Raw genomic sequence first — 27,515 nt, 5'->3', positions numbered from 1 at the left:
ATGTGGCCATCTTTGGGGGGAACAGTTACTCAGCCTACCACACCTGTCTTGGTACCTCAATAAAAAATGAGGCAGAAACAGCCCTGTTTGACATTCCAGTAGGAGGTATCGCCAGTGTTTCCAGCTTTGGTTGCCTGAAGTGATGCCACTAAATACAACAGGAAATAGCGGTGGCAGAGCGGGTGGGCTGGGAGCAGGTGGGAATGTAAGGGGCTCGTTTGGTGGTAAGTTATATTTGAGGCCCCTCCAGGACATCAGCGTGGAAAATGCTTACAAGGCAGTTGGAAGACCAGGTCTGGGGCCCTGGAGAAAAGCCGGGGCATAGATGTAGATTTAGGAGCATGGACAGAGAGGTGGATGCTAAAGCCATGGGGTGCCAGGATCACCAGGAAGGGAGATGGGAGTGGGCAGGGAAGAAGGGGCAAAGGATAAAAGGTGTGTGGGGAAGAGAAATACATTTAGAAAGCAGAGGGCTTTTAGAGAGGCAAAAGAGAATGAAATAATAATTCTGAAAACAATTGCCTTGGAAATAAAGTGAAACTTTATTTGATCATATCTTTTTTTATATATCTTTATTGGAGTATAATTGCTTTACAATGTTGCATTAGTTTCTGCTGTATAACAAAGTGAATCAGCTATAAGTATACATATACCCCCATATCCCCTCCCTCTTTAGCCTCCCTCTCATCTTCCCTATCCCACCCCTCTAGGTGGTCACAAAGCACTGAGCTAATCTCCCTGTGCTATGCAGCTGCTTCCCACTAGCTATCGATTTTACACTTCGTAGTGTATGTATGTCCATGCTACTCTCTCACTTCATCTCAGCTTCCCCTTCCCCACTGTGTCCTCAAGTCCGTTCTCTAAGTCTGCGTCTTTATTCCTGCCCTGCGTACCGGGTTTTTAGATTCCATATATGTGCGTTAGCATACGGTATTTGTTTTTCTCTTTCTGCTTTACTTCACTCTGTATGTATTTGATCATATCTTGCTGCTTATGTATGGAGTGGAAACCCACTCCATTCGTGCTAACGTTTTTCGGCATGTCACATTCTCAGTTAAGTAAGGATTTGTCATAGTTTCATAGTGTTGAGTGCCTGCTATGGACCAGGCCCTGTGTCAGTACTGAGGATGCAAAAATGGATCAGAAGGTCCTCTGTGTTTAGTCCTTCTACAGAGAGGGAAAGTCAAATGTTATCAAATAAATGATGTCCTCTGGGGTACAGACCATGACTAAGTGGACTATAAGGTCCAGCTTACCCTGCAAACATGGAACATCCTCTGTTCATGGTCTTTTGCATTTAACAGTCTTTTCTTCATCTATTGTAAAGATTAAGATATTGGCCATTTTCCTCAGCAATATTAGGAAGACATTAAAAAAAAAAAAAAAAGAAAGAGTACATGTGTCCACAGCCAAATCAGGGTAGAAACTTGGGTGAAGCTAATCAAATAATTGCTCCCCGTCCTTGGCTAGGAGAACCAGACCCAGCTTCTGGCTGAGCAAGAGGCCCACTCGGAACCTGGCACTGAGACTCACACAGCATCCCATTCCAGGGCCACAAGGCCTGGGGCAGTGGTACCACACAGCATATGGGTTCCGGTTCCTCTAGGCTCTCGGCCATGGCACAATTGGTTTGTTTTTCCCCAAAGAAAAGTGCTGCCTGGCAGCCAAAAAGAAGAATTAATGTTTCCTCTTTCTTAGCCCAGCTTCTCTGATAGCTGCGCTGTGACCACCAGCTCTGACTTCCTCTTCCAAACGCCTCTCCTTCCTATCAGTAGAATTCTCAGAACTCTTATAGCTTTGTAGGTGTAAACAGAAACTTTTGCAAGACCACTTGTGGTACAATCTGTGCTGCACAGAGCTGCCTCCACACTCAGTGACTCATCTGCCCTTGGAGGACATGGGGGTGAAATGTACAAGAAGGAACTGAGAGTTCCAGGGCACCTCTCATTTGAATTGTGATGCAGGTGTATGAAGGCACAAAAAGTAGAAGGAGATTGGAATTTGTGGGGATGAGATAGTGGGAGGGGTTTGAAAGGGAGATGAAACTTTAAGGCCAATAGACAAATATTTTGTCCTCAAAGAGAAATTAGTAATTCTTTTTCAGATCTATCTTCTTTAGGTTATAAATGTCATGAGAACCATGAGGGGCTCTGGCACCTTTGTAGTTCATTTTTACCCCATAAAGTGCTGGCTGGTACGTAGTATTGGGTTGGCCAAAAAGTTCGTTCATCTTTAAGTAAAAATAAAAGGTATTTTTCATTTTCACGAAGAACTTTATAGAACAACGTATTCACTAACCAAACGAACTTTTTGGCCAACCCAGTATGTGCTCAATAAATGTTTATTGAATGAATGAACCAATGAATAAAGGTAGAACAGAGCCATAAGAGCATTGAGAAATAATCCATTTAAAAATATACATTAATGTATGAAGAGAGAAAACTGGATTTATACGTATTAACAATGTTCATCTCTGGGTGGAGGGATTAGAGATTATTCTAATCGTTTTTCTTTTATGATTTTTTGTGATGGTTTCTAAAATTAGTTCTCATGTTTGTTTAATAGAAATATTTTAAAGTGAGGATTCAAAATTTTAAAGGTCTGGAAGGGAATATATAAAACTTAAAGCAGTTTTGTGTTGGGCATGGAATTACAGAGTTTCATTTTGTTCACTTTCTGAAGTTCTGTTGCTTTTATCATCTGAAAACATTTAAACAAGTGTCTTAGTTCAAGCTGCTATAACAAAATGCCATAGACTGTGTGGTTTATAAACAACAGAAATTTATTTCTCACAGTTCTGGAGTCTGAAAAGTCCAAGATCAAGGGACCGGCGGATTCAATGTCTGGTTTGGGCCCACTTCCTGGTTCACAGGTAGTGTGTCCTCTTGTGTTCTCAAATGGAAAAAGGGATGAGGGTCTCTTCACTAATCCTATTCGTGGCCTAAGCACCTCCCAGAGGCCCCACTTTCTAATGCCATCTCATTGGGGAGTTAGGATTTCAACATAGGAATTTCAGGGGACACAAACATTCAGATCATAGCACCAGGTTAGTGAGTCATCCTGGTAGGAACGCTACATTGTATAAGGAAGGGCTGGGACCCCAGAGTTCACTAACCATGAAGAAAATACCAAATTTAAGAGGAGAAGCAGGTGAAGAGCTCTATGATAGCATATTTTTCAATGGGTGAAAAAACATGTTTATAGAGGTTTTGTTTTGAAATCCCCCTTGAATTTTTAAAATTCCCTGTCACAGTTACTAGAAGCTAAGTTAGTCCTGCATGCTTTCTTCATCTCCTCTTATCAGAGGCTTGTTTTCTGACTTTCTGTTCATGGTTAAGGATTTCTTTTTCTATTTATTAAGATAAGACATAGATTTCTTATGCTTCTTTCAAGTGGAAAATTAGAAACACTGGTTATTTAGGCATATTTTGCACATGCACAGGTAGGAAAATGAGAGCACAAAATATGATTGTTGTATAAATGATATAAAGAACTGTGCAGGTCAGTGGCTCTATGACACTTTACAGATGAGTGAGGAGTTTTGTCTAATGGGTTTGATTTGTAATCTGGTACATGAACACTGTGAGCTAATACCTGCTTTGATTGAGGTGGAACCTGGCCTGAGTCTAGGGACAACCCAGTCAGGTTCAGCCTTTGTAGGTGAGAATTCCAGGGTCTCCATCAACCTCTGGTGAACAGAACCGTGTGAAGGAATAGCTGTAGGAGTAGGCACTCCAGGTCCTGTTAGCACCACCAAATTGGGAAATAAGCAGGGAAATTCTCTTTGTGCAAAGCTATCAGCTATGACTTAAGGGTGGAAGAGTTCACGAATGAATACCATGATGTTGGACATAATGGAATGGATAATAACGGAGTGTGTGTGTAGGCTGTATGAATAGATCTGGGGAATTAGCTTATTTTTGGAGTATAACAGGTTTGAATGGTAATTATACCAATCCAAAGGAGGAAATTAAAATGTGAGAATACTAAAGCACCTTAAGGAAGGAACTGGAAAACATTTTGTTTCGTTTTGAAGACAGAAGAGTCTCTCTCTGTCTTTGTCTCTGTCTATGTCTCTGTCTCTCTGTCTCTGTCTCTCTCTCTCACACACACACACACACACACACACACACACACACACACACGGTGCCAAACACAAAGTGGGCATGGCTTCTCTCCAGAAACAGCCCATGCAAACTCTAAAAGGGTATCCTTCAATTTTTGGCTTCCACTTGGTGGGGGGAGGAGAACAGGACCTGGGTGGCCTCTTGCATGATGGGAGCTCTCTGGCCGGCTTGAGCAGGGATGCAGGCAATTTTCCTGATGCAAATGACTGTCAAACCAGTGTTGTTTGCAGACACTTATCTCCCTTCTTGGCAGGAGAAAACCTGGGTCGGGGGAGGGAGGTGGAGAAAAGCCCAGCATGAGTGGTGAGTGGTAGGACATAAAGGAGAAGCTATTATCCCGTCAAAATAGAACTGATATGGAAATGCTGGGCTGGGACCAAGAGGCAGGTATTATGAGATATAAAGAGACTTTCTGCTCGCCTCTGATTATGTGGTGTTTAATTACATGACTTTGGTTGTCTAAAGCCTGTCTGTGCTCACCAGCCAGTTCATTCTTTCTTTTTCATCTCCATCATTCAACAATCAGATCCTATCAGCTGTGCGATTTTAATTTCCATCTTTCTTTTCCTGGGGTCTGAGTATCACTGTGGTTTTAGCTATTTGACAGATATATTGCTTTTTTGAGATATTCAGAAATCATCTATAAGTCATGGGAGGCTGAGACAGTGGACACATCACGACCCCGATTTCCCTTGTCTTAGTTCTACTCAGTTACTCCTTTTTGCTGTGTGTTGCTCACAGCCCCAAGAAGTGCACTACTGTCTATTGATACTTGGAACTTTTAAGATACAACTGCAGCTGCTTCTAGTTTTTATCTATTCTCACAGTGACCTAGCAGATGAAAGAATAGTGGCAAGTGGCCATAACTGCTCTGAGGTCAGATTTATTAGAATATTTTTAGCATTTAACATGAATTCAGAAATACTGGTTGAACAAATAAACATCAGAAATGTTCAAAAAAAATCTGAGACTGGAGAAAGAACGCCTTCTACTGAAGGTATAAAAAAATTAGACTTGGAATAAAAGGTAACACTACCTTTAAAGGCAATGATAGTAACTATGGCACGTTAATTCTGGTAAACTCATAGTTGGGCTTCCCTGGTGGCGCAGTGGTTGAGAGTCTGCCTGCCGATGCAGGGGACACGGGTTCGTGCCCTAGTCCAGGAAGATCCTACATGCCGCGGAGCGGCTGGGCCCGTGAGCCATGGCTGCTGAGCCTGGGCGTCCGGAGCCTGTGTTTCACAACGGGAGAGGCCACAACAGTGAGAGGCCCGCGTACCGCAAAAAAAAACAAACAAAAAAAACTCATAGTTTATGTAGACTAAGAGTGGAGGGAAGAGTTCCATAAAAATAAATATTGAGGGCTTCCCTGGTGGCGCAGTGGTTGAGAGTCCGCCTGCCGATGCAGGGGACACCGGTCCGTGCCCCGGTCTGGGAAGATCCCACATGCTGCAGAATGGCTGGGCCCGTGAGCCGTGGCCGCTGAGCCTGAGCGTCCGGAGCCTGTGCTCTGCAACGGGAGAGGCCACAACAGTGAGAGGCCCGTGTAACGCAAAAATAAATAAATAAATAAATATTGAGATATCTCTTATGCAATGATACTCTCCAAGTCTGAAGTCAAAATATATTCCCTTAATTTTGTTCCTCAATTGCGAAATGATCAGTATTGTGATTTAGAAATGCATGTTCTGGGAGAAATTATTTAGAATGTTTTAAAGACTCAACCTTACCTCAAAGGTCAATAAGTGAGTTGCCAGTCTTTCCTCCCTACAGTCTAATCTGCTCAGTGAAAACAACAGCAAATGGCAAAGTGTTCTGAATGTTCATGTCTTGACCACAGAAAAACTCACAGGAGCTGTAATCCATGTGAACTTGTCTTCAGTCACTTTTGTACTTGAATCTTTGGTAAATTGCAAAAGGCAGTGCTGGCTATAAGTGCAATTAACCGCACACCTCATTTCAGGATGGCTGTTACAACTTTCTCAGACTGGACAAGGCTCAGTCATTTCTTGCATGACATTTGTTCACCCCAGGCACACAGGGGAGGTTCCTGTGCCCACCATCACTTCTACGTGTGGTGTTCCTGACTGATATTGTGCTGAGTAGAGCCAAGTGCCTTGCTTTTATTCTGGTCAAGAGATTGTGTGACGAAAATTGAGTGTGAGCCAGAAAGGGGTAAAATGTCGTATGTCTAAAAGATTAGGTTGCCTTTAAAGGACACTGTTGCTATTGCAGGTTCTTTCAGGACTTGTAGGGGGGAAACATGTAATATAGATTTTGTTTTCTTTCTTTTTTTTGGTATGTTTATTTATTTATTTATTTTGGCTGCGCCGGGTCTTAGTTGCAGCATGCGGGATCTTTTAATTACAGCACGTGGACTTCTTAGTTGCGGCATGTAGACTTCTTAGTTGCAGCATGCGTGTGGGATCTAGTTCCCTGACCAAGGATTGAACCCGGGCCCCCTGCCTGGGAGCTCGGAGTCTTACCCACTGCACCATCAGGGAAGTCCCTAGATTTTGTTTACTATGGAAAATGTAGGAAATCAAAAAGCATCCACTTCCAGAGAGCTTGCTGAATGGATGAGGAAATACGGATGATTCACAGAGCATTTTAAAGTATTGATGCTGGACAACATTATTATAATTATTAAAGATGAAAAATGGAGAATACTTGTGCTTTGGATAAATCCTTTTATAACAGGTAGTTGTTCTCATAGTTTTTATGGATTTAATTTCTGCTAACCAGAGAACACACTTTATGTTCTTATCCATAGAATTTGTACTTTGTCATAGTATTCAATATGAGAATATAATAACTACATTATATGGTTATCAAAACCTTAGATAATTTTGTGTTAAATGCCATTTACTAAGTCTTCCAATCATATCTCTAATCTACGGAGAGGGTTGGCAAACTATGGCTAGTGGGCCTAATCTAGCCCACTCCTGTTTTGTAAATAAGGTTTTATTGGAACACAGCCAAACTCATATGTTTACGTACTGTCTATGGCTCTTTTCACAGTATAATGACAGAGTTGAATACTAGTTGTATCAGAGGATGGTGTGGCCCACAAAGCCCATCTGACCCTTTACATTAAAAGTTTGCTGACTCCTGACCTAAATTATTAAAATTTTACAAGACTATAAATATGTATATAATCTTTGTATCTGTATAACTATATATGAACATATGCGTATCTATATATGGCTATATATACACACATATGCATAGACATACATAGATGCATAAGTACATATATAAGCATCTATAGATACACATGTGTATATATGGGTTTACATGTACATATGTGCATATTTGTGTATACATGTGCACATGCTCAAAATTTTTTTCCTTCCGGTTTCATTGAGATATAATTGACATACAGCACTGTATAAGTTTAAGGTGTACGACATAATGATTTGATTTACATACATCGTGAAATGATTACCACAATAAGTTTAGTGAACATTTGTCATCTCATATAGATACAAAATTAAAGGAATAGAAAAAAACATATTTTTTCCTTGTGATGAGAACTCAGGATTTACTGTCTTAACTTTCATATATAACACACAGCAGTGTTAATTATATTTATCATGTTGTACATTACATCCCTAGTATTTATTTATCTTATAACTGGAAGCTTGTACCTTTTCACCACCTCCTCCAATTCCCCCTCCCCTCCCCACCCACACATGCTCAAAATTAATTGAATTCTAGGTGAGCCATCACTAGGGAATATCTTTAATTATATTTGAAAAAAAATCGAGGTCGGCAGCCCCTTTCCTGAACATGTTGTACTGGTTCCCCTCTACAGAAGTGGTAAATAATGCCTAATGCAGGTTTTATAGAAAGCATGTTCTATGTCTCTGACTCATGGGTCTTTCTCTGGAGAAAGCACTGCTATGAGGGTGTTTGAGGGCCAGTGTTTCTTTGCTGCTGATGCAGGAGGCGTGCGGTGCCGGGACTTCAGCGCAGCAGGCTCAGTGCCAGGTGCCTGGGTGATGCCTGCTGTTCTCCCACAGAGAGACGCAAAGCCCCAGAAAGAACAGAGAAGAAAAGAGCACCGGAAGAAAACAAAGGTTGACTGTACTTAACAATACAATGTAGTGCAACATTGCTAACTACTTTTAATTTGGGGGGAAGAAATGTGGTGTTTATTTTAGATTCAAAGCCCCTCAACCCAGGTATTAATTCATTTAATTAGTCATTTAATAAACGGCTAATTGAGCATTTACTCTGTGTCCAGAACTGGGCTAGGCTCAGGGGATATAAGAGGACACAGGATACAATCCTGCCCTTGAGGACCTAACGGTCCAGTTCAGGAGAGAGATGCGTGAACGCTTACACTGGGGGAGCCGTGAATGAAGTACATGTGGTCCGTGCAGCGTGCTGCAGAGCCTACAGGAAGGACACCTAACCTAGCCTTGCAGCCCTTGGGGGTCAGGAAAGGGTTTCTAGAGGAAGCAACCTCTAATCAAGAGTGAAGTGAAAGTAGAAGTTCGCCCAGCAAAAAGACACCGGTAAGAACCTTCTCTGCATGAGAGGCAACTTGTGCAAAGGACTACAGTTGGGAGAAACCATGGTGTTGCGGTTATGCAAATGGTCTGGGAGGCTGGGTCCCAAAGACAAAGCGGGGTGTGTGTGGCTGAGGGGCAGTGGGGGTGGTTCAAGGTTCACTTAGAGCTAAAAATCCGAGCAAGTAGCTGACCTTCTCCCCCCACCATGCATATTGCTGTCCCCAAGGATCCCGGATCAGCCTTCATTGGATCTCCCAGATCAAATAGGAGGATGTGATACTCTGATTCAGTGCCATGAATCAGAGCCTGAAGCCATACTGGAGCCTGAAGCGAAAAAAAAAAATATATATATATATATATATACATATATATATATATATATATATATGTATGTATGTATATATGCACCCTTCTACACACTTACCCCAAAATGCTCCATAGGTTGAATCAAGTGGAAGAAGCTAATAAAATCTGTACAGTCAAAAAACATGTCTACGTATAAAGTCCCACATTGCCCAATCTGGTCACAGGCCACTGTCAACCCTCATAAAACCGCCTCCCCTGGCCAAGGTTGGGCTGATTAGAATTCCCATCACACAATAACAGAGGTCACTAAGCAAACATCAACAGATAGCCTGTCTCTACCTACATTTTTGATATTTTGTTCATCGTGGATTTTTTTTGCCCATAATTTAATCTATAGATGAGACTAGAAAGTAAGCCTAGGTAGTGAAAGGTCTTGTGAAAAATAATGAGTTTGGACTTTATCCTGAGGCCCATAAGGAGTCACTGAAAGGCTTTAAGTAAGAGAATGAAGGGATTGGGGTTTTTGGTTTAGAAATCTCACTCTAGCTGCGGGTTTGAGGATAGATTTGGGATATTAGATCTGAAATCCACTAAAAGTAGAAATTAAGGGGATTGTTATTAACTGTATAAAAATGGTCCACAATACAAAATCCCTGTAAATGAGAAATACATTTATAAATATGTAGTGATTTGTACATACGTCTGAAGGTAAATATTTGATTACGCACAACTTTTCAAAAACACACTCCTGTGTTTCTGCAAGTGATCCTCTGTTTTGTTGAGGTTCTCAAAGAATTAGTTGAACAACTTGACGAACACATCACAGAGTACAAAGTGCAGGAGAAATGGTTTCAAATCCAAATTCAAGAAAGCAAACAGATTGAGGAAGTTTAAAAAAATTAAGGGAGAAATTGAGGGATTTGGCAGTTTCACAGTAAAGGCTAATACACATCTGAAAATCCTTCTCCAATGCTCTTTCCTTCACCTGTAATACCCTCCCGGCCAACCCCCAATCAAGCTCTACTCCTAAGAATTTTCCGATTGCTCCAAAGCATTCAATCTTCCATCCCTCTTTAGACCATTTAGTAGTGCACCTGAAAATTGAACGTGCGTGAAGATCACCCAGAGGACTTATTAAAACAGAGTTTGGGGGTCAGTACATCTGGGGTGAGGCCCAAGAATATAGATGTCCAACAGGTTCCTAGGTGATGCTGCTGACCCGGGGCCACACGTTGAGAACCAATGCTCTAGAATGGTGCTTGTCTCTCACTTCAGTGTGCATACCAATCATCTGGGTCTCGTTCAACTGCAACGCCTAAATGAAAATCAGTGGTTCTCAATAAGGAATGATTTTAGTCCCAGAGGACATTTGGCCATGTTTGAAGACATTTTTGATTTTTATAAATGGTGATGGAGACGGGGGTGTTCATCTAGTGGATACAGCCCCAAAGATGTTTCTAAATATCCTACTGTGCACAGGACAGCCTCCCACAACAAAGAATTATCTAACCCAAAACATCACTGTTGTGAAACCCGAATCTAAACCATACAATTTAGATACCATCTTAGACCATATTCTATTGTCTCTTGCAACTGTAAGGAATGCAGTTTCTTCAGGGCAGGTACTATGACTAATATAGAAGTTCTGAGGCTGCCCTTAGGGGCAAACTCCACCTCCCACCCCACTTCCAAATGCCTAACACAGGGCTTATATTGTACTATATGGGGGGCACACAGGAAAAGCTTTTTTTAACTAACTGCTCAGGATTGTTTAAGCTAGTGGTTCTCAGCGTGAGGCTGTATATTAGAATCACCTGGGGGATGGTCCTTAAAGCACAAATGCCTGCCTTCTACCAGCAGAGATTCTGATTTAATTGTTCTGTGCTTATGGGGGGGGGGTGTTTGTAAGCTCCACAGGTGAATCTGATGAGTAACCAACTTTGAGAACCACCAGAATTCAACCTTGCTAGTGATCCAGCAATTGAAACAATGAGACTAAGAAGGGACATTTGTAGTCTCTTGATCATATATACCATTGCAGCTGAAGAATGAGTTCTATTCCAAAACAAGTTAGACCCATAAAATGTCATTAATTTAGCAAGCATCTGTTGTGTACTGCGTCCGGTTGTGCATTATGCTGTGTGCTAGAAACACAAAGTTGAAAAGTTTGAGGGCTCTGTCTTGCAGGGAACTCACAGTGCAACAGCGAAGTGAACTACATACAATACAGTAAGTGCTAGAACAGAAGTCTGTGCAACTGCAACGTGCCAGGGTCACACAGGGGGTACTTCACAAGGGAGGAAGTGGCTCGCTCTTCCCTGGGGCACTGAAAGAAAGACTTCCCGAAGAAGGCAACCTCCAAGCTGGGTGTTGGGAGTAAATGGTGGTGTTTGGATGTGTCAGGGACATCAACATGGTTGGACTGTCCAATGTTAAAGGAATCAGGAAAAGTGGTGGGGAAGAGGGGAACGTGGCACAGAGGTGGGGAGTCGGTAGGGCCACGTCATGAAGGACATTATGTTCAGGGTTTGGACTGTAGAGACAAGGGGAGCCAGGGATGGTTTCTAAGCAGAGAAGTGATATGAGAAGGTGAGTCCACCACGATCACCTCATCCTCGTCATACTTGATAGCTGTAACTGAGCAGGGGGTGCCTCGTGTGTTGTAGTCTGTGTGAGCAGTGCCCCCTGGGGTTGTGCAGCACTGTGGCCCTGCAACCCTCACCCCCAAGCTTGCTTAGCTCACCCTCCTTGGGCAGAGAGTCTAGAAGATGACAAACCATACAAGGGGGTAGATTAGGCTTTAGGGATTACCAGCTCCCAGACCAGGTGTAGCTGCCCAGACACCTCCCTCCCCCCCAGTTGCCTGCCTGCCCGTGGGCTGCTTTCCCTTTGTGCCACCCACCCCTCATGCTGCCGCTGAGGATATAGAGGGATCCTACCAAACGGTTCTTCTCCGGAACTGTTTTCCTCCGTCCTCATGGACTCATTTGGACCATCCTTTGCCTCTTTAGCAGATCCTGCTGCTGGGGCCCCGACTTCCTCAGCAGCCACAATGAATGCCAGGGAAGGTCTCTGTGCACTTCCAGGCTGAGCATCCCCTTCAGAGGGAAGACACATGGCAGAGATGAGAGGCCAATCAAGGCTGGGATCCTGCACTCCAGCACAGCCCTCATAATAAAAAGAGAAGATGATTCAGACAGGGAGGCTAAATGCCTGCATATTCACAGACAGCTTTGGCCTAGTTCTCAGCCATTTTACACAAATCACTAACTTCTTCCTATTAAAACTGAGCTGTTAATTAAAGCAAACTTGAAGTAGCATCTTATGCCTAAAAAATTCAGCCAAAAAATAATGGCAAGACCCATTGCTGATGAAATTATGGTGAAATTAATTTAGTTATGTACTCTTGGAGGCATTGTACATTTATATAATACTTCGGAAAAGCAATTTAAGAACCATCAAGATGCTCATAGCCTTTAACACATTATTGATAAAATAAAAAGCTAAATGCACAAAGATGCTTGTTGAAGTGTTGTCTGTAACATCAAATAACTAAAAACAACCTATATCCTCAACAATAAAACAATGTCGTTAAATTATAGCATATCAACAAAATTAAATGTTATGACCTATTGCAAAGAATAATTAAGAAATTAAGTAGAAATAAAATGCTTTCATCAGCTAGAATTATATTCAGCTGTAACAGACAGCCTAACCACAGTGGCTCAGATAGAGTTTATTTTTCTCATAAACCAAGAAATCCAATTTCAGTGTTGGTTCAAAGCCAACATCCCTGTAATTCTCCTGAGCTTTTCCTCTTGGTCACAAGATGGCTGCCAAAGCTCTAGCCATCATGTCTTTGATCAATGTAGGAAGAAGGGGTAAGGGAATTCCCTTTTATGATGAAAGTGAGAACGTTCCCAGAAGCACTCCCAGCAGGCATTCCCTATGTCTCTTTTGCCAAAGCTGGTTCACAGATTACCCCTAGCTGTAAGGAAAAACGGGAAGCAGGATGATTACAATTGGTTTACCAAATCTGATTCATTACCTCGGACCAGGCACATTGCCACTCGGAAGCAAGATCAGGGTTTTATGAAAAAAAAAAAAATGGGGAAATTAGTATTTAGGAACAAAGTGAGAGTATCTTCCTCAAAATCAAATAATATGAACCCTTTGATGACAGCCGTGTCAAACTATGTATGCATTCAAGCAGAGGTTGGTTGGGAAGAAAGATGCAAAAGGAAAAGTGTATTTGTATATAGGATTATGCATGTTTTTCCTAAATTTTCTATAACACTGTTAATATAATTTCTAAAAGGAAGCAATGCTTTGGTGTAGAGTCAAAGACAGAAAGAAAATGACTCCAAGAACACTGTGGCCTTGTTTATATATGCTCACCCTTCACCAAAAATTGGTTTCAGCTCTCAAAACTCATAATGATTCCTCATCAGGTGGTTATTCTTTTCAAACTGAAAATGAAATATTTACCTGAGCAATCACATTTGTCCTCCAGATCTTCTTTTTGCAGTTGTGCCATATTATCATCAAATCTTCCATTTGCAAATGTTCTATTCTCGTTGAGCGAGAAGGTGGTCAGACCCTTAGCATCTGTCTTGTTCTTAGATGTTGGAAGTATATATGTGAGGTTGCTGATTGTATTTACTGAAGGTGAAGCAAGTTTGGGGGAGTGTTGCAAGCAGAAGCCTGCTGGTCTCCAGCCAAGGGTTTTAAAGGGAAATTCCTTCTTTGGTTGAGGCTTCGGCTAAGTGGCCTCTAGGATTTCTTCCAACTCAGAGTCCTCATTCATCTGAGCTGAAGTTGCTGTTACATGTCTAAATAGAAATTCCAGATGGTTAATCTACCTCCAGTATCTAAGGATGGTTATAAAAATCAAATTGAAAACTTCTAGTCTTATTAAATAATTTGAGCTGTAATTTGTCAAGTCTGTGGGCAAACAGAAGCAGTTCAGGGGCTCAGTACATGACCTAATAAATATGAAATAGAACTGGGGGGAAAATCCACAATGAGACAGTAGAGGAAGTTTGCCTCTGTGCCCTGACTCCTCACTGCTGATGGTGGTTCCATCTTCTCTTGTGGCAGCCCCCTTGGGGCTCCCCCTCCCTGCCGCCCTTCACGGGGGTAACCCCAGCAGCAGCCATTTATTTTATGTGCTTTCTATTCCATATACCCAGCAAAACTTCCTACTTCCTATCCTTTAAGAATCTTTCTTCTTCAGGACTCCTAGCAAATGTGATAACGAGTTCTCCATTTCAGGTGCCCTACACAGGTTCAAGCAGTGAACTGTCTTCCAGAGATGCAGTGGTGGGAATCTCAGGTTCACTCTGCCCACAGATAAAACAAGGAAGTGGGGGAATTCCCCGGTGGTCCAGTGGTTAGGACTCTGCGCTTCCACTGCAGAGGCCCAGGTTCAGTCCCTGGTGGGGGAACTAAGATCCTGCAAGCCGAGCAGCCAACAAAACCAACAAAAATTCTTAATCGTCTGACTTCCCAGCCTTCCTAGTATCAAACCTCCGATGGCTGTCTTTCATTCAACACTGACACCGTTCTATTGAAGGCATGTTAAAATAAAGGCCATCGCTTGATGCCATTTTGTTTGTTTGGTTCACAGAGTGTTTTAAGTTTGAAACACTGTCTTTGTTTAAAAGTTGTGAGGTTTCACATATAAATCCAGATTTCAGGCATCTCTTGCAGAATCAGAAGATCTGGCAACCCTGGGCCAACGTTTCTCTCGACTCGGCTCTCCATAGAGTTGAGTCGAGGCTGCCTTACTTGGACAGGATAAAGCTCCCTAGGGCACGGTCTCCACCATTTCCCACAAAGGCCAGGGGGTTTGTGGTCACATATCATCTTTTACCTTCCTGCTTCCCTCATTTGCCTTACCTTCCTGGCTCTTGAAGGCCTTTGAGTTTGTAACCCTGCTTTAAAGATTGCAGACAGTGCTCACTTTGTATGGTTGTGCAGGACTAAAAATGACTGTGTAAGCTGAAATCATGCAAAGCTATCTTGATAATCAATAGGAAAATGAAAATTGTTCCGTAAACTTTAAAAATGTTTGTCAAAACATTAAAGACTCTTTTACTGCCAGCTATACATAGACAGGAAAATGAGAAAATGGCAAAACTAACATTTAGTACACTGTAATTTCAAGATTTCTTTTCTTCTTATTTATTTGGTTGTGTCAGGTCTTAGTTACGGCAGCTGGGCTCCTCAGTTGTGGCATGTGAACTCTTAGTTGCAGCATACATGTGGGATCTAGTTCCCTGACCAGGGATCGAACCCCGGCCCCCTGCATTAGGAGTGCAGAATCTTAACCACTGTGCCACCAGGAAGTCCCAGGTACACTGTAATTTAAACGTTAGAAATACTGAGAATTAACGTGTTTTATTTCTTTGTAAAAAACTTATCAAAAGCAATTTAAACTGTACTTGACTTCTGTATAATATACCATATGGAGCAAGTATCTTTTCTACACCTTAGCAAATTGTCATACTCCTTTCTAAATATGGATCGGCTTCCAACATTTTGTCCTTCGTGATTTCAATGTCATAAAATCTCTCTGAGAGTTTTTTTAGTGAGAAGTTTTGGCCACTATCACTTCTTGTGAGACACCCTCATCCTCTCCTTCATTTATGTCAGTAAGTTCTCCTTCCCAAAGTTCCTCTGACTGAATATCTAGTCTCTACAACATGGCAGTGACAGTAGTCCCACAGTTACTTATTACTTCTATAACTCGCCTTACATTCAGTTGGAATTTCACTTACCACATTATCCCTTTTTGTTTCTCTGTTTATTGGCCAATTCCCTCTTTCAGTTATCCATTTTGATAAAACGTCACATGGTTTTATCACTGAGAGATAATGAGGCAGCAAAACTACACACTTTGCTGTCTGTGTGCAAACTGTCTGACATGACCAGTCACAGACCATAATGCAAATCTGTCATTTCCATAGTGATTTGTGGACTGAGGAGCTATAAGCGAAGTTTGTACCTATGCAATCACTCATGGTTAATATACTGCAGGAACTGAAATTGGAACCGTGTAGTTGAGGGACTGGTGTTACTTAACTAAATCATGGAAATGGAAATTCGTGCATATTAGAATCATGCAAAGTGAGGACTGCCTGTAATGTCTTTTGCATTTGTGACAAGACAAATTATGAAAGGTTCATAAGATCTAAGGTTTGGAGTGGACTTTAGAGGTCACCCAGGCCACCTGGCCTCCAAAGGAAGGGTGTCCTATAGTATTCTATCTTGTGACCATTTGCAGAGCCCTTGAGAAAACAAACCATTATCAATTGCTTAAATAACTCAGTGCAACCAATTCTTAGTAAAAACCTGTTAATACATTATTCTGACCACCAGGTGGAGTGCTTGGCTCCCTCTCTTGCCCCCGCCCCCCACCCCCACCCCTCAGGGCCTTGGTGCTAAGGGCCAGAGCTTTCAAAATGTGATGGTGAGCACAAAAGGAATTGGAACCCTGAGTCCATATGGTGAACTTTCTCTGTGGAATCCTTTCTTATCCCAGAAATCAGGGACATGGGAAGGCCTGGAGTGAGATTACACTCGTTCATGTAACTCTTCCCTTGACCCATTGTCTCCAGGATGCTGTCTGTTGTTTTTTTCCCTTGATCCTTTGAGCTAAAGTTTGGTTATGGGCCCGGGTGATAAGGATGCCACTTAGTTTTGGTGGACACCTAATCTAAGCAGAAGAACTCACGGCTCCAAGTGACCCAGAACACTGGGAGCCCGTGGTCAGATTTCACTGTGAATTCCGTGGGCCTAAATCCACACATAGGATTCCATAGATGCCCCCAGACGCTGTGTACAGATGTCCCTTGGGAACCTAGCTGGGGGACATGATCATAGTAGTTAGCTGGTTAAGGTCCCAGAATCCTGGATTCCATCTGTCTTGTGGAAAATTACCGTGATGCAGTGTGTACCTCCTAGGGCACTACCAGGCAAGCTATCCCAGAGGTCACACAACAGAAAGGCTCACAGATCAAATTAAAATGCTCAAATCACATGGGTTATTAATTTAAAATACACAGGGAGAAGCAAGTGGTAGTAACCCAAAACAGGATGTAAATGGGGTGGAAGGACCATGGCGCCTGAATCCTAGGGTGTGCAAAGTTCATCTGTTCTCTTTCTCTGTCTCTGTCTCTGTCTCTCTCTTTCTCTCCCAGCCACATCAACCTTCGCCATTGATGCTTTGGTTTGTAAAAATCACAACTGAAGCTTAAGCAAGAGGGTCCACAGGCAGATGGTGTCTGGAGCTAAGGACACACACTTTTCAGAGAGACACAGGGATGGGGACGAGCATGCCCTTGTCATTAACTAGGTCATTAATTAGGTTAGTGAACAACCATGAGTTTTATTTGTAGTTCATGGAGAGAGAATGCATTGGCCATGATGGCTGACACCAATGGTTGGCCGAATTAAGGCCTTAGGAACATTGAGTGTTCATGCATATTTTGTATCCTGAGTATTTGGGTTTTCCTGTTAGTGCTTCATATGTCTCATGTATATTTATTATTTCATGAATATTAGGATTCTCCTGGCTTGTCCACTCTTTTCTGTCTACGTTTAACATACACATGCTCTACTTACTAGCTATTTACGTTTACTCAGCACATCTTATGCGTTTCATCCATCCTATTTGGTTTTGTTCTTCTATGGCATAGCTTTATCTTCTCAACAGTGCAACAAATGCACATTACAGGTCACCCTCTGAATATTCACTGTTTCCGTTCTAACATATCATACAGGTATGTTATTATAAACCGTCACTATTAAACGATATGGAAATAGCATCTTTTAAACAATTCACCCATATCAACATGAGTCCAATCAGTCCAGTCTTTTCAGAAGCCCCAGGGCTGTGACTGCTGTCAGCTTCTCCAGACCATGAGACCACATGAAGCTCTGTACATCCAGGCGTCATATCTTTTTCATCTGCTCTATTGTCTTTGCAATGTCAAGATTCCTCTTTTGGTGTTGAATTCTTATTTGTTGATTTAGCTCTTGTGCTTCCTTATCAGAAGCATTGTTTGTGATGTTTGTGTAATTATCCACCTATTAAAGTTGATTTCATCATGTCATCTGACAGGTCCAGAAGGTAAGACCTTTATCTTTTGAGCACATTGAGACGTAGTCTAAAAAAAGCACATATTACAATCTGACCACAAATATCATTAATTTTTAGGTAAGCCAACACTCTCATTGTGAAAAAATATCCAGAAACCAAGACTGAAAAAGTATGCAGAAACTAAGACTGAAAATTTTATTTCTGATATAGTATGTTTTGTGGTACCCGGCTTGTTTTATTTATGTAAGTACAACAAGATGTATTGAACCTATGCAATTAATTATATCACAACAAAATGTTTAAAAAACAGTAAATGTACTTTGCATAGCTTTCAACTACTTTTCTAAGTAGTAAGATCAATCAATATATGACATCTTTTCTACAGAATCATTTTTCGTTGGGTTTTCTTGACAACCTATCAGAAGAGCTTTTATAGAAAGTTTTCTGAAACCTGAGGGATCAGTTAGGACAAGATACCAGTTGAAAGTGTGTTCAATGTTTAACTGACAGATCAAAACAGCTTAAGGAGTAATTCACAATGGAACATTAACCACAATCAAATTCATTATTTCAGTCTTAGGTAATTAGTTCTTGTTTTGTGATCTTGGGTTAAGCTCAACTTTCATGAAGTCTGCTTCATGACTAAAAGAGTCCTGAAAATCCCAATTCTGTCCTTGGGTAGAGTCTGGCAGGTATTAGATACCATCTGTTATTGAGATTCTTTGATGTTTCTTCTAAAACTCAATTTCAGAGCTGTAGTTTGTGGTAAAGGCCTTTAGATGAGTGTAAGGGAAAAACAAGAACCATCTGTTGAGGACAAGACAGTATAGGTCTGGTTAATTTATTATATTCAGTATGGAGAAGGATAAAATCTTCTATTTAGGTGCAATGCTGTGAATAGGGAAGCCTCTGACAACCCCCAGGGCTTTCTGACTTACCCCATGGGTGTATGCTGTACTTGCCACCGAATGACAAGGCCATTTGTACCTGGGTACAAAGTCAGTTTGTTGGCAATTTGGTGTCAGTCTTTGTTTTGTGAACATTGCACATCCCAGGCTTTACATGGTATGGTCCCTCCACTCTGCTTGTAACCCTATTGTAATCATATTGATAGGACTCCACCTTACTCCCTTTGCATCTCTTTTGATTGAATGAAATATGTGATTTGAGCCTTTTAATTTGGTCTGGGAGTCTCTCTGTTCCGTAACATCTAGGATAGTTTGTCTGATGGTATATACTTGGAGACTTCCATGGCATCAAGCAATTTCCCATATGACGCCACCCATCAGTCACTCCATCATTAAACTTCTTTCTACCCTCCCAATATGAAATACATGTCCTTACCTCCATTTGACTGCTGGGAAACTGAGACGGGCTGGAATGTAGGTCCCGTAGCTCTGGTCCTCTGACCACACTGTTCCCACCACGCTGTCTCCATGGCCGTGTCAGCCAGCCTTGATTCCTGCTCGGCCATCCCAGAGAGTCAGGTATCCAAGACTTCACAAAAAGCCTGTTGTATTCTAAGAAATTCTCCTTCATTCTGGGTGGAAATTTGCTTCTCTGGTACTTTTCCTTGTTCATCCCATTTCTGTCCTCTAAAGGAATACCCAGAAGCCCTTCAGATACTTAAAGAAGTTAGTATCTTCCTCTCAGCCCCTCTCCAGACTACACTCCGCCATCCATGTCAGCTATTTCTCAGCTAATAGTGATGTTCAGCTGACTCTTGGTCATCTTTGGTTTGTGAGAAAACATGGTACCCAGCACTGAGCAGAATGTTCCAGGTGAGGCTGGATAAGCACAGGGTACACAGTCAGACAACTACATCTCTGGAATAAAATTGTTCTTCTGTACATTTATTTTGGTTTGAGGACAACTATACCACTTTATTGGTCTTCATTAGGGTCAACTAACCTTCTTAGCACTGGTTCCCAACTTGTTTAAAGAAACACTAATCTATAAGATATAATTGGGGCGCCTTAAAAAAAAGTGTTCAGGTACTTCCCTGGCGGTCCAGTGGTTAAGACTCCGCATTTCCACTGCAGGGGGTGTGGGTCCAATCCCTGATCGAGGTACTAAGATCCTGCATGCTGCATGGTGCGACCAAAAGAAAAAAAAAGTGTTCAGTGCTCAAACAAGTATGTGAAATTTTAATTCAAAGTAAAACCAGTTTCTTTACTTATGAGTCCTTGGAGAGGCATTATGACATAGCAGTTAAGAGCGGTTTAAATCCTAGTTCTGCCAGCTACGTGACCTTGATCAAATGTCCTTCAGTTTCCCCACAGGGAGACTGGAACAACAATAGTAGTACCTACCACGGAGGGTTGTTACGAGAAATAAATGAGTGAATATACCCGAAGCCTTACAACAATGCCCAGCATGTAACAAGTGCTTAGGAAAATATGAATTAATATCATGCAATGTACGCTATGAATCTTCTGAAAGAGAATTCTATGGAAGAAGATTTGGACAGTGCTTCCCTTTGTTTTTATCATGTTGAAATATTATCAAGATTTTTTCCTATCCTTTGTTCATGCAATTGATATCTGGAATGTAAACATAGGACTTTGTAATCTGTAGCTCTTATTTATATTTTGCATGATTTTTAGGACATTATTCCAGCCTTTCTACAGTCTTTGAATGTTGATTCTGTCATTGGTTCTATTAACTACCACTCCAAATCATGTGAAATAAAATAGAAGTTTCCCAGAGTAACTTACTCTCTACCTCAGCCCAGACACTTCTCTATCTAGGACCCATGAAGAGTAATTGGATTTATGTTAACCAGGGGCCTAGCGGTCCCAGAATCCCCTACTTCTCATTCCCAAGTCATCTCTAATGGGAAGTGTGTGTGTGGCAGTCGTGGGGCTGGGAGGGGGGACACAAAGTCATCTTGTCCATGGCCCTTTCATCACCAGCTGAAAAACATATCAGGGCTGGGTGTCCTGAGTAACTGCCTTCCATTCTCAGGTTTATAATCCACTTGGGTTAGGATTTCCTGGGACAATGTGGTCCCGCTGAGATATTCAGGGACAGTCAACCACTTGTTATTGTCAAGAGATTTTGCTCACTTACAGCCTTCTGTTTCATTTCAGTGGGTTTTCTTCTTTTTTAATTACTTGGCCTGTGGAACCCCAGGTACCACCTCTTGCTTTTCAGAATCCAGTTTACCTACAGCTGCTGTTCTTGGCTGTCTTCTGGCAGTGTTAAAAGAGAGGAAGCTCTTGAATTCCAAACAGTAACTGACCCCTTTTCTCCTAGCAAAGCTGCCTTCTGTCCTTTTAAACCGCCTAGCCAAGTTTATGGAACTGAAAATTAACTTGTCCAAGGAGTTGATGCCCCTGTTGAGAATACTGAGAGGATGATACTGGCTCAGGCAGTGGTGTTTCCTCGTGGTTTTTAGTCAATTATCCACTCCCAACTGGAAAAAAATTAAGGTCCTTTAGATATGGAATTGCTCACAGCAGAGAAACCTGGTGCCAGTCATGTATGTTGTCCAGGGGGAGCACTTCCGGAGGAGAGGATGCCAAATCCACTGCTTTTTTATTTCAGTCAGGCTTGTGTTCGTTTAATTGATCAGAATACGTGGCAGAGTGGTTGGCAGGGCTTCCCCAGACCCCGATACCAGTCTCAGCAGCAGCAGTGGGATGTGTAGAGCGCCAGGAAGAACTTCCATCAAGGTGCCTCCTTGGGGCACCAGGGTACCAGGGCAAAGGTGGGGGCCACGATGCCCTCTTTTCCTCTGTACTACACAGTGGTCGCTGAGCTAAGATCTTGGGGCTGATTTTATTTCCTAAGTCAGGGATGAGTTCATGTAAATAATAACAATAAGTGAAGCTTATATTTTATTGAGCATTTACTGTGGGGTCAGATACAACTCCACGTGTTTAAATGTATTGTCTCGTTTAGTCCTCACAATAACTCTTTAAGATAGAAACTATTATTATTAAATTTATTCAAATTTGACAGATTAGAAAATTGTGAGTAATTTGTCCAATATATCAGTTAGGGTTTGGACCACTTGTACATGTTAGGAAACAGGGAGATTTAAACAAAAGGTAGAAGTTTATTTAATTTTCTCTGTCATATATAAAAAGGCTGGAAGTAAGCTGTGCAGGGCCGATGTAATGCTTCAGGGTGTCAAGATCTAGAACTCCTTCCATGTTGTCACCCATTATTGTTCACATATGGCTTCTTCTTCATGGTTCAATGAGGCCACTCAGGTTCCAGCCATCACATCCTCATTCCAGCCAGCAGAAAGGAGGAAGGCCAAAGAAGTGTGTGCTACACCCTTTAAAGAAACTTCTCAGAAGTCACACATAATCTTTCTGCTTATATTCCATTGACTAGAACTTAATCATGGCCACAGCTAGCTGTAAAGAGGGTCAGAAAACTATAGCCTTTATTCTAGGCAGCCATGAGCTTAGCTAAGACTCAAGCATTCTAATATTAAGAGATAAGCGGAGGGCTTCCCTGGTGGCGCAGTGGTTGAGAGTTCGCCTGCTGATGCAGGGGACATGGGTTCATGCCCTGCTCCGGGAGGATCCCACATGCCGCGGAGCAGCTGGGCCTGTGAGCCATGGCCACTGAGCCTGCACGTCCAGAGCCTGTGCTTTGCAACGGGAGAGGCCACAACAGTAAGAGGCCTGCGTACAGCAAAAAAAAAAAGAGATAAGCGGAGAAAAGGCATTAGGGAACAGCTAACTATCTTTGTCAGAACTAAAACCCAGGTCAGTCAGATTCCAAAGTTTATATGCGTATTTGCATAGTTGCTTTATTTTAGCATATATATATATATATATAAATGTCAGTCTGGCCTCTAAATAAAAAAATTGGGGCGAAATTTCATAAGGGCACCGGAAACAAGATGTAGTACTACTATGGTACTATGAGGCTATATTTCTAGAACTACATCATTTTTTAAAACAACTTTACTGAAGTATAATTGACGTACAGCAAGCTGCATATATTTTAAATGTACAATTTGATAAGTTTGGAATATGTGTAAACCTATGAAAACACTACTGCAGTCAAGACAGTGTATGTATTCATCATCCTCAAAAGATTCCCTGTGCTCCTTTATAGTACGTTTCTCCTGCCTCCCTTTGACCTCCTCCCCAAGCAGTCACTGATCTGCTTTCTGTCACTATAGATTATTTGTGTTTTTCTAGAATTTTACATAAATGAAATAAAATCAAATGTACTCTTTTTTGGTCTGGCTTCAGTCACTCAGCATAATTATTTACAGATTAATCTATGTTGTTGCATATATCCATAGTTTATTCCTTTTTATTACTGAGTAGTATTCCATTGTATGGACATACCATAATTTGTTTATCCATTCATTTGCTGATGAATATTTGAGTCATTTCCAGCTTTTGGCTATTACCAAAAAAGCTTCTATGATCGTTGGTGTACAAGTCTTTGTATAGAGGTATGTTGTCATTTCTCTTGGATAAATACTTATTCCTGCAGAGACTGTGTTGTATGGCAGGTATATGTTTAGCTTCTTAAGAAACTGACAGACTTTTCCAAAGAGGTTATACTGTTGTGCATTCCCACCAGCAGTGTATGAGAGCTCCAGTTCCTCCATATCCTCACCAACACCTGGTATGGTCAGTCTATTTAATTTTAGCCATTCTAATTAATGTATAGTAACATCTCATTGTCATTTTAATTTGTGTTTTTCTAATGACTAATGACATTGAGTATCTTTTCATGTACTTATTTGACATTTGTATATCTTCTTTGGTAAAGTGTCTGCTCAAATCTTTTGCCCACTATTATTTTTTTTTAATTGTTGAGATTTGAGAGCTCTTTATATATTGTAGATATAAGTCCTTTAAAAGATATGTGCTTTGCAAAGATTTTTTTTCAATCTGTGGCTTGTCTTTTTATTCACTAACAGTATCTTTTAAAGGGCAGACGTTTTTAGTTTTGATGAAGTTCAGTTTAACAATTTGCAGAAATATACTATCTTAACTAGTTGTTTAAAAATTAATTTCTTAATTTATTTTTTTATTTTTGGCTGTGTTGGGTCTTTGTTGCTGTGCGTGGGCTTTCTCTCGTTGCGAAGAGTGGAGACTACTGTTGGTTGAGGTGCACGGGCTTCTCATCGCGGTGGCTTCGTGCACGGACTTCAGTAGTTGTGGCACGTGGGCTCAGTAGTTGTGGCTCGTGGGCTCTAGAGTGCAAGCTCAGTAGTTGTGGCACACAGGCTTAGTTGCTCTGTGGCATGTGGGATCTTCCCAGACCAGGGCTTGAACCCATGTGCCCTGCATTGGCAGGTGGATTCTTAACCACTGTGCCACCAGGGAAGTCCCTATCTTAACTAGTTTTTAATGGAGGTATTTCACACTTATTAGGTCCTTATTATGACCATCTGACAAACTAATATATGGCATCCATTTTATATGTAGAGGAACACGACCAACTACTTTCTTTTGATTCTCTAGAAGTCATACAGTAAGCAAGTCATTGAGATCAAATGTTCTTTAATGTGTGAAGAAATTTAGACACTTAGAAAAGTTTTTTCAAAATAAATATTTAGTACCTGAATATGTGTATGTGATAAGCTTGCTTGGCCTCAGAAATATGTAATTAACAAAATGCAACACTAAGCAAGAATAAATCTTACTAAGACAATAGTAACAAGGCAAACTGAGTCACTTATAAATGGAACTAAAAAAAACAAAAACCAAAAACCCCTTGACTAAATTTGTTCACATGGGCCATGTTAGTCACACTAACTACTGAATAATTCATTCTGCATGAATTCATTCTGCAGAACTAAAAGAATTTGGCTCCTGGAAGTAGCAACAACCAAACAAAACTATTACTCTTTTTATTTTATATTTTTCTTTATTTTTGAACAAAGCCAATAATTGTTAATAGCCTTTGGAAAATTTTTGTGGAAGAAAGCTTTTGGTTTTCATTTTCTATAGTTTAGAATTATATGAATTTTAACCACAAATATGTTTTTCTTCTGTTACTGAAAAAGGAAAGAAAAAAAATCTTTTAGAAATCAGAGATTGCAAAGACATTATTAACCTTGGAAAGGTTGAGACTGAGGCAGATACTCTGGATTAGGGTCATTTTTCATCAGTTCATTCCTTGTAAATCAAGGAGCTGAAGCCCAGCCTGGGGCACCATGTTTAGAGCAAGGTGTGCCAAGCTCTCCGTTTCACTAACGCCAAAGGACAAGGTGAGCCCATTCCTCTCCATGCTTCTGTGGGCTTACAGCAAAATAATTACCATGTATTGAGCATTTACTAGGTGCCAGAAAACCTTCTAAGCATTTTACAAGTATTACCTCATCGAATCCGCTCAACAACCCTATGGGGTAGCTACTATTATAACCTCTATTTTACAGATGACAAAACTGTAGCCAGAGAGGTTAAGTGACTTCTTCAGGGTTGCACAGTTAGAAAGTGGTGGAAGCAGGGATTAGATCCCAAGCAATATGGTTCCAGAGTCTGTGTTATTTTCCGCTGAAGCCAAACAGACCAGGCTGTAGGTGGGATTCAAGGCTAAGCTGGGACTGGAGGACTGGCCAGGAGACCCTGGGCCTACTAAGTACAGATTCCTTCTACCAGTTCCACAGCCAGAGCAGGCTCAGTCAGGACCCAGCTGGCTAGTGTGGGGACAAAGGCAGGGAAGTGCTCCCTAGAGGTGAAGAAAGAAAGCCCTCCCCTCCATTACGCGTCATACTTTGTCATTCAGCCTTATCTCCATCCTTCCTAAATTCAGAATTCCTTCTGCTTTAGAGAGGAAAAAGTGTGGAGGGTAAGCAAGAATTTATGCTGACTGTTTTCTTTTGAGAATTCAGTGTGGCTCCGTGGGGAAGGGAAACCTGGGAAAATATTTCCCTGCGTTGATAAGTGCTTTCTACTTACTCATTCACGAGGCAACTCTGCGCTCAAGACACAGAAAGCAGCTATTGAAAGCCTTATCCAAAGATAAAATTCTTTATAACCCTGTTGGTTTTCATCCAAACTCTACACCCTTTTGTTTGAATGGAAGGGAGCAAAAGCAGTGGCAAAGGAGAAAAGAATTTCAACTATTTGAGACCCACCCCTGTTTTTGTATCTCATACAGAGGTGGAGAAAATATCCCACAGAGAAGTGAGGCAGAGGAATTTGAGATAGAAGCTTGGGACAATGAATGAATGTGCTCATTCATTCAAGGACCAGAGAAAGGATGTGTGCCAGCTCCCCACTCCCCTGCTCCCAGCCACTGTCACACTGCTTCCCTGCTCTCATCCTGACTAACTAACCTCACTTACCTCCCCAGAGCCCAGCCTCAGCATGCCAAGGCAAGCCTCTGAGGTGCTGGAGGCAGGGAGGCAGGCTAATGGAATAAAAGGAGGCATCAATGCCCCTACCCCCTCCATGACTCCACGACACCCTTGCCTGCATCCCTCATGCGCCTGTGGATTGACACGGGCTCCTGTGCACTTGGAGAGTTACAGAGCTCTGTGTACCTCATCCACTGCTCCTCATCCACCCTTTACCCTATAGGTGTGAGGGACCAACTGCTTCCCTAATTCACAAACCGTGGTTGCACTTGTGGCTATAACAAGAGCAAGAAAGGGAGGAAAACCATAGCTTAGCCATGATCTTATTTTCACATCAGGGAAGTACACAATCATACTTTAAAAAAAAAAATAATAATAATAATCCAGGGCTTCCCTGGTGGCGCAGTGGTTGAGAATCTGCCTGCGAATGCAGGGGACACGGGTTCGAGCCCTGGTCCGGGAAGATCCCACATGCCGTGGAGCAACTAGGCCCCTGAGCCACAACTACTGAGCCTGCGCATCTGGAGCCTGTGCTCTGCAACAAGAGAGGCCACGACAGTGAGAGGCCCACGCACCGCAATGAAGAGTGGCCCCCGCTTGCCACAACTAGAGAAAGCCCTCGCACAGAAACGAAGACCCAACACAGCCAAAAATAAAAATAAAAAAATTAAAAGAAGTCTCAACATTAAAAAAAATCAATTTATATAAAAATGCATATATTTGTAAAACATTATGTTATTGGGTCACATTTAAGATGTCCAGGTGTCCTGATTTTGCTTACTATTGGTGACGTGTAAATGGTGTATGGATGTCTGAGGAAGCATTCCTGCTATAACAGACTCAACTCATATTGCTCCAGCAGATAAACTCAAGCGCTTTACTTGCTTTGTAAATTTCCAAATCTGGGCAAAGATAATGAGAGAGTAATTCAAAGTAATTTATGGTGTCTATTGAGTTCTTAGCAACTTCTCAGATTAACAATGCTGGATTGTGGAATAGCAAAGGGAAGATTTGGACTGCATTACATACTCAAGGCCAAGGAGCCTCTCTAGGATGGAATTCTCTGACGCATCCTAGCAGAGGGATGCCACCTGGGGATACAGTTTCTTATAGGCTATTCCTCTCCCATGTGCTCTCCTACATCCAGTGCTATATTTGGTTGG

At 41.7% G+C, this 27,515-nt stretch overlaps 1 protein-coding gene and 1 long non-coding RNA gene across 7 annotated transcripts in view; one reads left to right on the top strand and one right to left on the bottom strand.

Moving 5' to 3' along the window:
- RIPOR2 (RHO family interacting cell polarization regulator 2) overlaps nt 1-27,515 on the top strand; it is a 210,885-nt gene that overhangs the window by 32,984 nt on the left and 150,386 nt on the right. The window lies entirely within an intron of this gene.
- On the bottom strand, nt 2,762-13,829 carry LOC149748148 (uncharacterized). Of its 4 annotated transcripts, XR_016394561.1 has the most exons (4): nt 13,442-13,829; nt 11,893-12,051; nt 8,839-8,971; nt 2,762-4,388 (listed from the first exon to the last, which is right to left on the bottom strand). It is a non-coding gene; the product is annotated as an uncharacterized LOC149748148 (long non-coding RNA). The 4 variants fall into 4 exon arrangements; XR_016394562.1 differs by lacking the exon at nt 8,839-8,971 and having other exon boundaries at nt 11,893-12,121; nt 13,442-13,826; XR_016394560.1 differs by lacking the exon at nt 8,839-8,971 and having other exon boundaries at nt 13,442-13,590.

This window comes from Delphinapterus leucas, chromosome 10 (assembly GCF_059928025.1).
Source record: "Delphinapterus leucas isolate spDelLeu-1000000601 "Yukka" chromosome 10, BTC_Dleu_Yukka2, whole genome shotgun sequence".
Lineage (NCBI taxonomy): Eukaryota > Metazoa > Chordata > Mammalia > Artiodactyla > Monodontidae > Delphinapterus > Delphinapterus leucas.
This window is presented reverse-complemented; position numbering and strand designations above follow the sequence as displayed.